General features: G+C 36.4%; 1 pseudogene; it reads left to right on the top strand.

Annotated features, from left to right (window-relative positions):
- Positions 1-6,147: 6,147 nt before the first annotated feature.
- On the top strand, positions 6,148-11,099 carry LOC125861517 (uncharacterized; annotated as a pseudogene).
- Positions 11,100-13,959: the final 2,860 nt, after the last annotated feature.

The following is a 13,959-nucleotide window of genomic DNA, read 5'->3' as shown; positions in this document are numbered from 1 at the left end:
CCACACCTTATCCCTAATATTATCATTTGCATGATACTCCTCATCATCAACACACATTAAACATCATGCTAGCATTGAGGATTTCATACATAACCTTCATAGCTCAACTTCATAAACATATGCATTAGAATCATCAATTCACTTCACATCTATTGCCTTCAAGGACATGATCTCGACATGCATAGATAGACAAGAAGTAAACAACACCACCATAAGTGGACCAAACCACACAACATCAATTCTCATACTATAGAATAGAAGTTAGGTCAACTTACCAATTCTCCAAGCCATGATCACGATGGATCAATCCTCAACAATTCATAATCAATTGACATTGATAGAAATAGGAATCAACAATTTAATTCAATAACATAAACATGTACAATTCTATAAACAAAGGGATCAACCCATAACTTTGCCCATCAGGCCATAATTCTCAACTTATCAATATACCAACAATTCAACATGAATAAGTATATATAATCATAGGAAATATCAATACAATCTAATCTAAACATAATTTTACCAATAGAGATCATATTCACAAAGACCCATATCATAGGCCAATTTTTGAGAATTTGGGGATAATTGGTTCTTCAAGAATTCTTTTGAAAATTATCTTAAAAACCTTAATTCCACATCAATTTATCAATAGAATGATTTAGAAAAATCATTTGACAAGGGACCCATGTTTAGATTGAAAATTGGGAATTGTGGTCTTTGAATAACTTTTGAAAATCTTTGATAGAACTCCTTGAATGAGAGGTTATTCAAGAATCAAGAGTTACCATACCTTAATTATTGAAGACCCATTAAATTGAACAAGAAATCAGTTGAAAACCTATCTTCTAGCTTAAGCTTCATCAAGTTCTTCAATGGGGTTTTTTTTAGATAATCTATTTTGAGAGGGAAGGGTCAATTTGAAGAATGGGGTCTAATTCTAAGTTTTGGAGTTTTACCCAACTTAAAATACCCTAAAATAGGTAGAATAACCGTTTATAATAATTCTTCAAAGTACCCAAACCACCCCTCACTTATTTGGACCTTTTAAACAAGTCAAACTTGAGTTTTCTTTTTGCAGATTTCATTAGAAACCAAGTCCGTGACGCCGAGGTGTCTTATGGAGTTTCTGGAGATTCAATTTTGAGAAAGTAGAGTCTGTGGTGTCTCCGCGATGCGAAACCACTTTTTGGCCTTTGGTGGAGTAGGTCCACGACGCAGAGCCACTCCCTCCATGAACAACTTCAAGCTGCCTTGGCAGCTTGTTTGGCCAAGGATTGGGGTCCTCCTCGAAACCCTTAGGGTGGTCCCGGGAAGTCGTACCCGAACGTTTTGACCCTAAAAACATTTATTAAGGCACTAGGGTCACCTCCACTGATTTTAGACTCCAAAAAACACATAAAAATATGAACATACTAGAACACATCAACATGTAAAAGACTAGTTTTCGAACGTGTTGGTCGTCCCTTGATGTTTGGCTTCCAAACTCTTTAAAACTGACTAAAAAGGCTATTCTTCATTATTTTAACAAGTTATTAATGCATAAAACCCAAGTTAGGCTCTAGTTTATCCTACTTTATTTTAAGGGTTTTTAAAGTTTCATCCTTATCCAATGGTATTTAGTGTGTGACCACTTGAAAGGAATATGTTAGAAGGAGTGAGGGAGGAAGGTTGGTTGTGATGCAAACTAGGGATCTGCGACTTGATATATGTGAGATGGAAGATTGTGATGTTGACTTTAATATGAATGGGTTTCTTCATGGTTATGTGTGTTGTTGGTAGAACCCGGCTTAGTTATGATTAGTTTGGAGGTATGTTGGAAGAGTTAGTGAAATATCGTATTTTAGAAATGCCTTGGTGTAATGTGTATGAAGATGTCTTGTTCCGACCATAGAATGGAAAGAAGTGAAGTTTAGAAGCGTTGGTATAAGCCTACTCCCAAGTAGGGGATAATATGCCTAGATGATAAAGTCTTTGAGTGTCCTTTATGTTCATGATGACCTTAGTTGGGTTTACTCCTAAGTGGGAGATGGTATGTTGAGTAGTAAGGTTGTTGAGAGTTTTGATATCCTTACCACTTCCTTTATGTGCCTATTCAAGCCTAAAACAAAGAGTTTTTTTTGGCTTGCTTCATGTTTTTGGAGTCATGTGTTACATTGTGTTTGCATGGTCTCCTTATGTTATGCATGTTCTATTTGAATTCTTGTTTATATGAGGAAATGATTCTTCATGATATATGTTCCTCATATTGATGTGCATTTAGTTTGAGTTGCCTATATGCTTCATGAGGTTAAATGTTGAACATGCCTAAATGTGTTGTTATGTAGAAGTTGCATAATGTGCTTTCATGAGAAAATTGCTTAAATGTGCTTAATGATGTTATGATGAGCATGATGTGATTTGGAGAAGGAAGTTCCTCCTGAAATGAGAAATGTTGAAGCTTTGTTGCATAATGAGTTTGTAGATGTAGTTCCTACCTTCTTGTTTGCATTGAGCCTTTTTTATGTGGAGTTGATGTTTCCTCCTATGTTTATGCATTTATATTGATGTTGCATGCATGATTGTGTCCTGCTAGTCTTGAGTCGTTACCCCTTAATGTGTTTAAAGTGTCATTCGAGGACGAATTATCTTAAGTGGGGGATACTGTAACGACCCTAAAAATGAATGAGTGAAACTAGAGCCTATCTTGTCTGTGTTTGAGTTTGGTGTGAGGTTTGATGGTGTTGATGTTGTCCCGAGCCTTCGTTGAGGGGTTTAGGGATCAAACGTCAAGGTACGACTCCCCATGGACCCTAAGCCTAACCCCCAAGACCCCTTGAAACCAAAGAAGTCACCAAAATGTGGTGACCTACGGATTAGGTTCACGCCCCGTAGGTCCATTGACGGTTCGTGGATGCCCTCCGTAGGTCGAACCTTGCAGAAGCCTTAAAGACCAAGCCCCAGCTAGGACAGTCCGTGGACCCATCTACTGTTCGTGGATTGGGTCTGTGGTCCTCACCTGTGCAATCTGGTTTTAACATGGCTTGGGCAAGGGTCATTTGGTAAAATCATGTTAAGTCTTGTTTGGTTGGGGGCTGGTCATTTTAAGTATATTATGGTATTTTAAGAGTATTAAAACTTTAAAACCCTATTTTAGATTCATTGTTCAATTTCCCCAAATAAAAACCCCTCTCTCTCAAAATATCTTCTCTCTAGAACTCCATTGAAGACTAAGAGAAGAAGAAGACTTAGGGCTTGAAGAGGAGGGATAATTGAGTGGATTTTCATGGATTTAATCTATTAAGGTATGGTGATCCTTCATCTAGGGTTAGCTTTCACCCTAGAGTCAATTTCAAAGAAGTTTTCAAAGTTTTCAAGTACATGAAAATCCAAGGGTTTTACTCAATCTCATGGGTTCTTTCATCAAACGTTTTCAACTAATAAATTATTGTTATGTTGATGTTTAACTGATGATTTAAGATGAAAATACTCTATGGACCCATGATTTCTCTCAATTCCTAAATTGTCCCTAATGAAGTGGGTTTGTTGAATATGAATAAATGTTGATGGATTTATGCATAGATTGATTTAGATTGTTGAATTGTATCATCATCTATGCCTAATTATGGTGAATTGTTGGTGAATTTAGGATTTGTGATCATAGCCTTGAAAGGGCAATTTTTACCTAATTACTTGTTGTAATAGAATTGTTCTAGAGATGTTGATCCATTTGAAAGGTGGAGGTGTCTAATTACTTTATATATTGTGATCATGGACTTAAAGACATAATTTGATGAATTGAAGTATTATCATGATATTGTATATGTCAATAGAAGGTAAATCTGTTGTGATTGAAAGCATATTCTCACTAAACACTCATGAATGTTGATGATGGAAGGTTAAGGGTTTCTATAATGTAACATTGTATCTTGGATTGGTAGACTTAGGTGCCCTCTTCTGGATAAATTAAAGCTATGCTGAATGTGATCTCTTGAATTGTTAGGCTAAGGAATCGTTTTCCTATATTGATGAATGTGATCATGAATGAAGTATCTTGACTTGGTAGGCTTAGGCATCCTCTTCTTGAATAATGAATGTATCTTGACTTAATCTCTTAATGATCATGAATCAGTAGGCCTAATGTTGGTATCCCTTTCATAAATGACTAATGAATGTGTTGATGACTTAGAATTGGTAGACCTAAGGTTGATAGCCTTTTCATGAATAAATGAATGTCTTGAGTTGATAGACCTAATGTTGGTAGCCTTTTCATGACTAAATAATTGTCTTGAGTTGGTAGACCTATTGTTGGTAGCCTTCTGTAAATGACTAATGAGTTATTTTAGGCTATGTCTTGAACCGGTAGACCTAGTTTTGGTGGCCCTTCATGATGAGTCTAGAACTCAATGTGAATGTAAAACCTTGAAGCAGTAGACCTAATGGTGGTGGCTTCCTTCTTGTGTGAAATGATGAACCTAGAGATGGTAGACCTAATGGTGGTCGTTTCCTTCTTATGTGAAATGATGAACCTAGAGATGGTAGACCTAATGGTGGTGGTTCTCTCTAGGAAGATCAATGAGCTATCCTTAATGTACCTTGAAACGGTAGGCTTATTAGTGGTGGCCCTTTCTTGGTAAAAGTACTTTCGGTCAGTAGGCCTAATGTTGGTGGCCTTCTCAAGTACACTAATGTAAATGAAACTAATCTACGGGAATGGAGGCTAAGCACCGAGTGGATATGGCTAAGATGGTGGCTCTCCCAATGTTAGGCTAGAGTCCAATGAACATCTTTCTTATCCCATAAGTATGTGCCTACATAGGATGTGTACTAGTTATACCCTAGGCAAGTAGAACACCTTCCTTCTATGTTGGGTTACATGACACCAGATTCCATGATTTAGCTCTCATGGTCTATGTCGGTTAATGCCTATACCCATCATGTGAGATGTGCATTATGGTTTCTTGAGGTGTTCTACGAAGTGTGGGTAGTAGTATGGGATGCTATCCATGCATTGCACGAGTAGGCTTTGAGAGGGTCATAGTTAGTTCTCTAAGTCTTAATGACTATTGTTTGAATATCCTTCTATGAAGAAGTTAAGGAAAATGTTGGTCTAATGTCTAATGAATGAAAGTACTCTAAATGATGTTAATGAGTAATGTTGACACTTATATGCATAATTGTAAATGATGCATACTATACTTGCATTGTATTATGATTACTTCCTTGTCATAACTTATTGTATATGAATGTGCCTTGTCTAGGGTGACTTCAAAGGAGTACTTAGTGTGAGTAGTAGTATGGGATGCTACTTATACATTGCACAAGTATGACTTAGAGTTGTCTTACATGTTAGTCTTAATGTGGTGGTGTCACTCATGTATTGTTTGTCTCTTATATGCTTTATAGTGTAAAGGTGGAAAGGATGAATGGTAAGTTTACTTATGGTGACCTTAAGGTGGTGCCTTAGTATGGGTGGTGGTATGAGACGCTATCCATACATTGCACAAGGTATATCTTGAGGGTTACTTGAGGTGAAGGCTTAAGGTAAATGTAAAGGTTTATATGTTGATCTTGATCAAATGTGAAAATGTTACTTGTATGCTGGTTGTGACTTATATTATGCCTCTTTTATCAATGTTCATGAAGTTTTACCAAATGGCATAAAAGCATGACTTTCAAATCAAATTTCCTTTTTAAGCATGTTTTTGCATGGTCATCATACTTAGTACATCTAATTTGCTAACCCCATTCTTCTCCCTCTTTACTAAAGTGTAGGGTTTGGAGATGTTGGTGTTCTATGCTTGAAGGATAGGTTTCTAAGTTGCTTGAAGATGAAGAATTGGTGAGTCCTCATAGTTTCGAGGACAAAACCCATTATGTTCCTTTTTATGTCTTTTAGTTATGTTAAAGCTTTTGTATGGGCTAAGTCCCAATATTGTATTCAAAGTATTAGATGGTTTGAGACATAGTGTACAATGTCTAGAAAGTCTTCCGCTTGCTTTTTAATGAAGGTCTTTTCGATCGTAAAGGAAAGTTATTAATTCTTCTCTATTTTTCATATGTTCTTTTGTTCAAGAATGCTATAAGTCTTGTATTAGACCCTTCGGGGTCGAGTACGCCGTGTCACGTCTAAGGGGTGCTCTCCGGGAGTGACATGCAGGAATAAAAATGCCACCCCGAGGGAAAGCAATAGGGATTCCACGGAATGAGGATGCAGCTCCATCCAAGAGCAAAGCTACGAAAGTTTCCACGATTGGTGGGAAAGGCAAACGTAAGGCAAAGCACGTGCGTCACCGGAGGCAAGTTCCGACAGTGACGGCATCTATGATACTTACCTCACCACCTTTGAGAGTGAGGATGAGCATCACGAGCCTCAAACTATGGCGTCTGATGATGATGAGTTTGTAGCAGTGCAAAGGACAGAGCTACGATCTAGAAAATTGAATGATCAGTCTAGGATCCGGACTCCTCAGGCTGCCCCTCCTCTTCCAGTTCCAGAGTAAGCAATGGTCTTTGCACTACCAATACGGGTTCCCCCTCCCTAGTCAATGAATAGATTATAGACTGAGGGGTTGAGGACAATCCTTGAGGAGAAGCGTTTGTCCACGCATGGAGTGATCGATAGGTACCCACAGATAATGGATTGCCAAAAATACCACAAGTTCAAAATCTTCACCAAACCCCATGGCTCTTATATTCCAAACTGGGTCAGAGAATTCTACAATGCATACAGTGCATTAATACGCTAGAGGAAAAAGCAAGCAACAACTTTCAAAGCAGTTGACTACGTGTTGGTCAGAGGCCCAAAGGTAAATTGTGATACACTACAAGAAAAATGGTCACTAGCGAAGGGAAATGTGGTTCCTAAACGTCTGTTTCTGGTCACTAAAACGTATTTGAGACAAGAAAAATTTGGTCGCCACTCATCCCTATTGCCTCTGTCGCTATTGACTTTTAGCTAGAGACGAGATTTTGTAACAAGTCCTTGAAGACCTTTAGGGACAGACAAATTTATGGTCCCTAAATGGCTTTTAGGGACAAAATTCCTGGTCCCTATTCAAGAATTGTAATATATTGTTTTTGGTCGTAGTTCATCATTAGGGACCAATTTTACGGTCCTTAAAGTTTTTTATGTACAACATAATATGGTTATTGAATGTAATTTGTAGTACTATAAATTGTGATCCTAAACTATAATATTCCCAAAATTGTACAATAGTAAAAATTTGTAACATTAAAATTAGACACATAATAATCAAAATTTGGATTAAAATAGCATTACTAGAATTATATAACAATAACGTAAGTCATTGTATTGTTTACACAACCCTTCCTTGAGTATATCATCTGTAGAAAAAGATACAAATTATTCACCTAATACAAGAAAAATAACTAAGAACATTTCAACTTTTATCTATGTTTTCTTTTTTCTGTCACTTGACTTGTTAACTAAAAAATTCAATGTCTGTACAGGACATAAAATATATTAGTTCATATCTAGTTATTTTGAGCATACACCTATCACATTCTATTGAGTGCAACTCATAACCTTCAAAAATCAAACATAAATATAGAAGGGGTTGTGATAATAAATGCAAACAACAAAATGTTAGAATATCTAAAAAAAATGACTTGAAGATATCTTCTAGCAAAACAAAATTTTCTTCACCAATGAAAAACATAATAGAGAATGTATGGTCAGGTTGTTGCTATTAAATTTATTAGGTTAATTATAATTCAAATACCAATCAAAATAACAAGATAAGGCCTTTTCGGTGCATTTCTATACAGATGCAGACTACGTTCATTTACTTACATTGAAAAAATTCACAAAAACATCACTGTCTCTCATTTATTCACGTAAAGTCATATAACATGGTATACAAAATATACTTTAAGCTCAAAGCTGAGAGCTCGAACATGAATTTATGTGTACTTATGATAAGTTCTTTCTAAACATTTAATAAAAGTAACACTACGAAGACAAGTCCGCAACAATATTCAAATAAAAGAGTGTCTAAGTAACACTTTTAGAACTTTAGAAGCTGCAATAGTATCCATCTGGTGACCAACACAATAATTTCATACTCTATGCGTATCCTAATAGTTATTGGAACAGGCTATACAATATTCAACATTCACCTAAAAGGAAAACTTTGAACCTCCTAACCACACCTCTAAAATCTCTTAAGCCATGCAATTCTGATATAGATACATAAAGATCTACTTTTCAAACAATAGAACACTAATAATGATATCACTGGACTTCACCCACTCAAGAAAAACAAAAGGCAAAGAGAGTAACAAAATATAGAGCTAAACCCAAAATAAGAACAAGTTGGAGCTACCTTGATATGTACTTCAGTGTCTTGATCATTTTCCTGCAAATGTAACAAACTAATGCATTATATACAATAAGCTCTCAGTCCCCATCACCATAGTAAAATGAAAAAAAATTCAATACCAGCGAACATGACCAACTCAAACATTTAGGCACCAGTCTTAATATTAAAACAAAATGTTCTTCAACATCAAAAGAACTTTTTGAACAACTTTAAATAATATTCAAAAGAATTTATGACAAGGGAAATCTGCAGCCTCTACCCTTTGGGTGCGCACAAGGTAAAACTTCCGCTCCTTTGTTCCATACTTCATGCTGTAAATACTATTTTTTGTGTTCAAGCACACACTATAATTCATTTAGTTGACTTAAATTAGCAAAATAAATTGATGTTTTGTAAGTCGTTACTCACTTGGTATCTTCAACGATCAGAATAGCCATTTTCAAGAAATAGATGATGTTGAAGACTAAAAATTAATGTCTTGAGCTTAAATTAATTTATTTAATTGCTTAAGTTCAATTATCTCTTCGTATACATGCAAATTCTTGAAACAAAATAACATCATCTCTTTTTAGAGTCCAAGGACCTTTAACAACAAACAGAGAAGGAAATTTCAACAACACCAAATAGAGAATAGGTAGTTAGGATAGTAACACATTACGCCATATATAAGAGGGACGGACAATTACCTTTGGTGTGCTATACTACATAAAGAAATTGAGAAGTCAAGAGCAATTTGAGAACAAGAGCATGAAGAACATCTTGGACAAAAACAACAGAAAACAGGGGCTCAATTTTATACACCAATTTCTTCAAAATAATATTGTGCTAACAGTACTTCCAATTTGAAGTTGTAATTTCTGCATCAATCATTAACTTAGCCCAACTTTGTGCTATAGTCAAGTATTATCTCAACAACAAAGTGTCATATATGATAATCTGTATTTTAGACTACAACTCCACTTTAACTATCAAGTATTATCTCAACAACAAAGTGCCATATATGATAATCTCTATTTCAGACTACAACTCCACTTCAACTATTCACTGAAGTTATTCAATCTGATACAATTGAATAATAAGTTGAGATAAAAGATAAACTCTATAAAGAACTTTATTACTCCTACACTTTTACTTTCATTATAAGCTAATATATCATACACTCAATATCTCCTATCAAGAACAAGTTAAAAAGCAAGGAGTTTCAACGCACAGAAATATGGAATCTTATTTTTATTTAGCATATACAAAAAATCAAGGGATGAACTTTGTTATTGCACTGAAGAAGAGCAATTTAAGTCCACAAAAACTAATTTTTGAATCAATATAGAGTCTAGATTATAATGCTTAAAACTAAGGAAATGTGAATATTATTTTGGAGAGAGCATTTCTTGACAGAATGAACACAAATATTTACAAGGAAGAGCTTCAACCAGTGAGTCTGTCACTCGAACTAGAGTGTCACTCAATAAACATATGGAGATTTGTCGAAATACTTTCATTGGAAAATCTCTTTGAGATGCTATAACAAAACCAATTCACACCTTTTTTTTCTTTCTCATCTGATTATTAAATCTTATGTACTTACCAATTATACAATTAAAGTTTGTTATGATTGAAAAAATTCTTAAAAGTTCACAGTAAAGAAACTAAATAAGAGGCTCTTTAATTTTTTTACCAACTCATCATCTCATAAGAAATATCATAATGACAACTCTAAAAAAACATCCTCGTGCTTTCAAGAAAGTCCCCAAAAGACATGCTTCTCAGAATCCTAATAGAAAAATAACGAATAGACATGAACTTTAAGAAACTCATTACATTATATATGTGTATGGTGTACCACTGGTGAATTTTTGTTTAGAAATAGACATGCACTTTAAACAAATAAATAAGGAAAATAGAGTCACTAAAGAACTATTTTTATATAACCAAGAACCAGTAAACACTAATTACTTATAGCCAAAGAGGGTGATTCTATGACAGACTATTAAATATATTTGGCAAGCTGTGAAATTTTAGAAGCAGCAAGTTTGAAATACAATGTCATTCTACGAGCATAATCTTTAGAGAGTTTTTGAAGAAATTCAAATGCTTTTATACTTGCAGTGTCTCTCATCCCACTGGGATATGTTAAACCTTGTGACTAGAAGAAACTTGAACGGAATAGAGAATTTTTCACTTTCCATGTGCTCCTTGTATTATCTGCTTCTTTATATCTGTATCTTGAAGCAGACCTTTCCCGTGATGGTGCTCAACATAAGTTAATGATGAATAGAACATCATCTTTTTCAGACACCATTCTCGGGATCTCCACTGGCTACTTTCTAACCACTTGACAATGATTTTCTATTACTTCCCAACCTTGGGAGAATGGAGTATGTCTTACATCATAGGCTTTCAATAATTGCAATCCCTTTTGAGGGGTCAAGCGCGTGCGTGCGCACACACACACACACATATATATATATATATATAAATGAAACTCTTTAGTGAGAGTACTACTCCCTTTCTTAATTAAAGATAGCACCTAGATGTTGCTGGTCAAAAGAACTATGTTCTGTATGTCTGCAATAGAGTAGCTTTATATTTTGGATGACTAGTTGCAAGGATTCTTTTCTTTCTCTTGTTTTTCTATCACATGTTTTGGCACTGCTAAATATCATCTGGTTTTGGAAGATTGTAAATGGTTTGATTAAGACTTAGAGAAAGGCTAGACATAGCAGTAGCACACAACTACTACTTTTTTGGAGCCTCTGCAATTACTTTTGTGGTTAGCCATGGTTATGATTTATGAAATTAACCTCTACCTACCTCAAGTGCAACTGTTTTAAAATCCCTTCATCTTTATTGAGTTACTGAGCCAACAAAAGAAGTTCTTCATTGAGTCACTGAGCCAACAAAACAAGTGAAAGAAGTGCTTGTAAGCTAATATTTTTATCGTATGTTTGTCAGAATTTACTAATCATAAAGGTGACATCTCTTTCAATGTACAAGTGTAGGACTCATTCTTGACTGTGATGCGATTTTTGCAAGAAAAATAAATTCCAACCACACACTTTGAGCAGCAAACACAATACACACAGAGAAAATTAGTATCAATTGGGTCTCAATTAGGCACCTAGATCGAGATAATCAGAATTAGAAAATGACTAGAGACTTGCGTCTTTCTTCATGACAGTGGCGAATTTAGAGCCAAAAAATAGGGCATCGGCACCCGTGGTCTCTTCGTAAAATTAGATATTTTATATATATATTTTGTAAAATTTGTATAATATTATATTCTGACACCCGTACTACAAAAAGTCTAAATAGTCCACATGGTTAAAAGTTAAGCTTTTGACCTTGAGGATTAAGGATCAATTTCCACTTCAATACATTTTACTTATTGCACCCATGTTCGAAAAACCTTAGATTCGCCTCTGCTTTATGGGGATGATGAAGTGGAAGAAAACCCTATTAAACCAATGACAAAATTTGAGATATTCCTCTGTAAATGAATAAAATATAAAAATAACCTTCATTGGCTTGTTGTAGAGCCCATGCGTATCTTCTTCATCAAATTATGGGTGTAGAACTTGAATGTAGTCAGATTGTAGCACCTGTTGCATTGTAAATTATTTTTAATAGTCAAATTTTTTAAGTTGTAAATATGGAGAAGATAAAGCAAAAGGCTACAATTCAACGCCAGGCCATATTAGGGGAAGAGATTAGTGTTCAAGAATTTTACAATTCAAGCGTTGAATTTATCACTTTTGGGAAATGGATTTCCACCGAATAAAAAGAGAAATGGGCTTTAGTGATGCAAGTTGGGCCTTTTGTCCGGCTAAATATAGACTTTTAGGGACTTGTAAAGCAGCAACATAGAGACCAGATTTAAGTCTCTTCCTTATCAAAAAAATAATCCTGGGAATTAAAGACAAGAAGAAAAACTCGTCCCGATAAGCATACTTTCAGGGACCAACTTTTTTGCTCATCTCTAAATATTGGTCCTTACTAAGTCTTTTTCTTGTAGTGATAGTGCTGCTATCAACACAGTCTTGGGCATGTCCTCGCGTATTAATGATAACTGCCAGCACTTGATCAGAATAGAGAAGATGGAAAATATGAAGAAGTGGTTAGCCCCACTAATTTGAGATGGTACTCTGAAGTGGTCGGAGGAAGGGGCTTCTATTGAAAAGAAAGATCTAAACGTAGCTGCAAGATTCTGGTTCGGCATCATCAGCAGCACAATTATGCCATCCCAGAAAGAGTGAATCCTTCTCCCTGCCAAGGCAGCCTCTCTGGGTTGCATCATAGTGGAAACTAGGATAAATCTGGGCATCACCATAGAACAGGAAATTCTCATGCGTGCAAAGCAGCGCCAAACCTCACTCCCCTTCCCGGTATTGATCACCAAGCTGTGCAGATGGGCTAAGGTACCTAGAAATGCAAACAAGGTTGTGGAAGTGACTCCCACATCCTCCACTGATATCTGGAGGATCAAAGCTAATTATCTTAAGGATCAAACAGGGAAGAGGCAAAAAGCAGCCCTGGTGGACCTTTCCCCGGTTATGGTCACATACTTCATACCTGCAGAGGCATCTCTGCCTATTCCGGCCCACGGGCCTTCAGGAACCTCTACTGTTACTCCTTCTGATGTTCCTAGTTCTTCTGATGCTGCACTGCCCCTAGATATGCTGCTGCTGCTGTCTCTCGGACTCCGATCACCCAAGTTTCATTACTCCAGATGGGGAAACTTGCCCATTCTTCTGATCGTCGAGCTGCCAGACTCGAAGCCTCCATTTCGGGCATCATACAGACTGCCCCGACTGATGCAGTGACATCATTGAACGCCGCCATTGACGCCCTTGGGGCAAAGATAGCGGTGTGTGACCGTAGCCAAGGCCGCTATAGCTGTGTTGCAGAGCGATATGGATCAGCTGAAGTCCATCAATATGTCTATGATTTTAGAGACGTTGGAGATCCCAGATGTACCAGAGTTGCCTCCGGCTACCACCATAGATGTGGGTAGAGTTGAGGAAGTAGCTAATTCTGAGTGTAAGGCAGAGACTGATGAGGAGATGCTCGAGGTGGCTGAGGAAGCCTCATATGAGAGCCTTACTGAGACTAAAGAGACAATGGTAGATGTTGTTGTGTAGGATTCCTTAGCATATACTCCCTTGGTTGCTCCTAGTGCTACTGCTATTTCTTTTGAGGTGACCCCGGGTACTAAGGCCCGAGACCAGACTAATACACCGAGTAGCGATGCCCAGACATATGGAGTGACTGTGTAGATAGGATCCCCTCTTTACCTCTCTCTCTGTCATACTTTTATGTTGACTTGTGGATATTATATTTTTGTTTCCATTTAAGGATCAATGCTTTTATTTGTGGTTGGGTGAGGCCCACCTTTTATGCGATATTTGTAATTCTTGTTTTGTTTATATATTTGGGCTTTGAGCAAAATTTATGTTATACACTGCTTTTTGTGGAAGGTTTGAACTTGTGGCTCTGTGTTTTTAATTGTACATGATTTTTGACCCTTTTGGAAAAAAAATTGCCACCTCTTGTTTGTGTGAATGTGGTTGTTCTTGGGCAAATTTGAGTATCGATTTGATTAATACCGATGACTTGAATAGTGCTCATAGTCGAACAA

This window comes from Solanum stenotomum, chromosome 4 (genome assembly GCF_019186545.1).
Source record: "Solanum stenotomum isolate F172 chromosome 4, ASM1918654v1, whole genome shotgun sequence".
Classification (NCBI taxonomy): Eukaryota; Viridiplantae; Streptophyta; class Magnoliopsida; order Solanales; family Solanaceae; genus Solanum; species Solanum stenotomum.
Note: the sequence above shows the minus strand (reverse complement) of the source record. Positions and strands in the feature narration are given on the sequence as shown.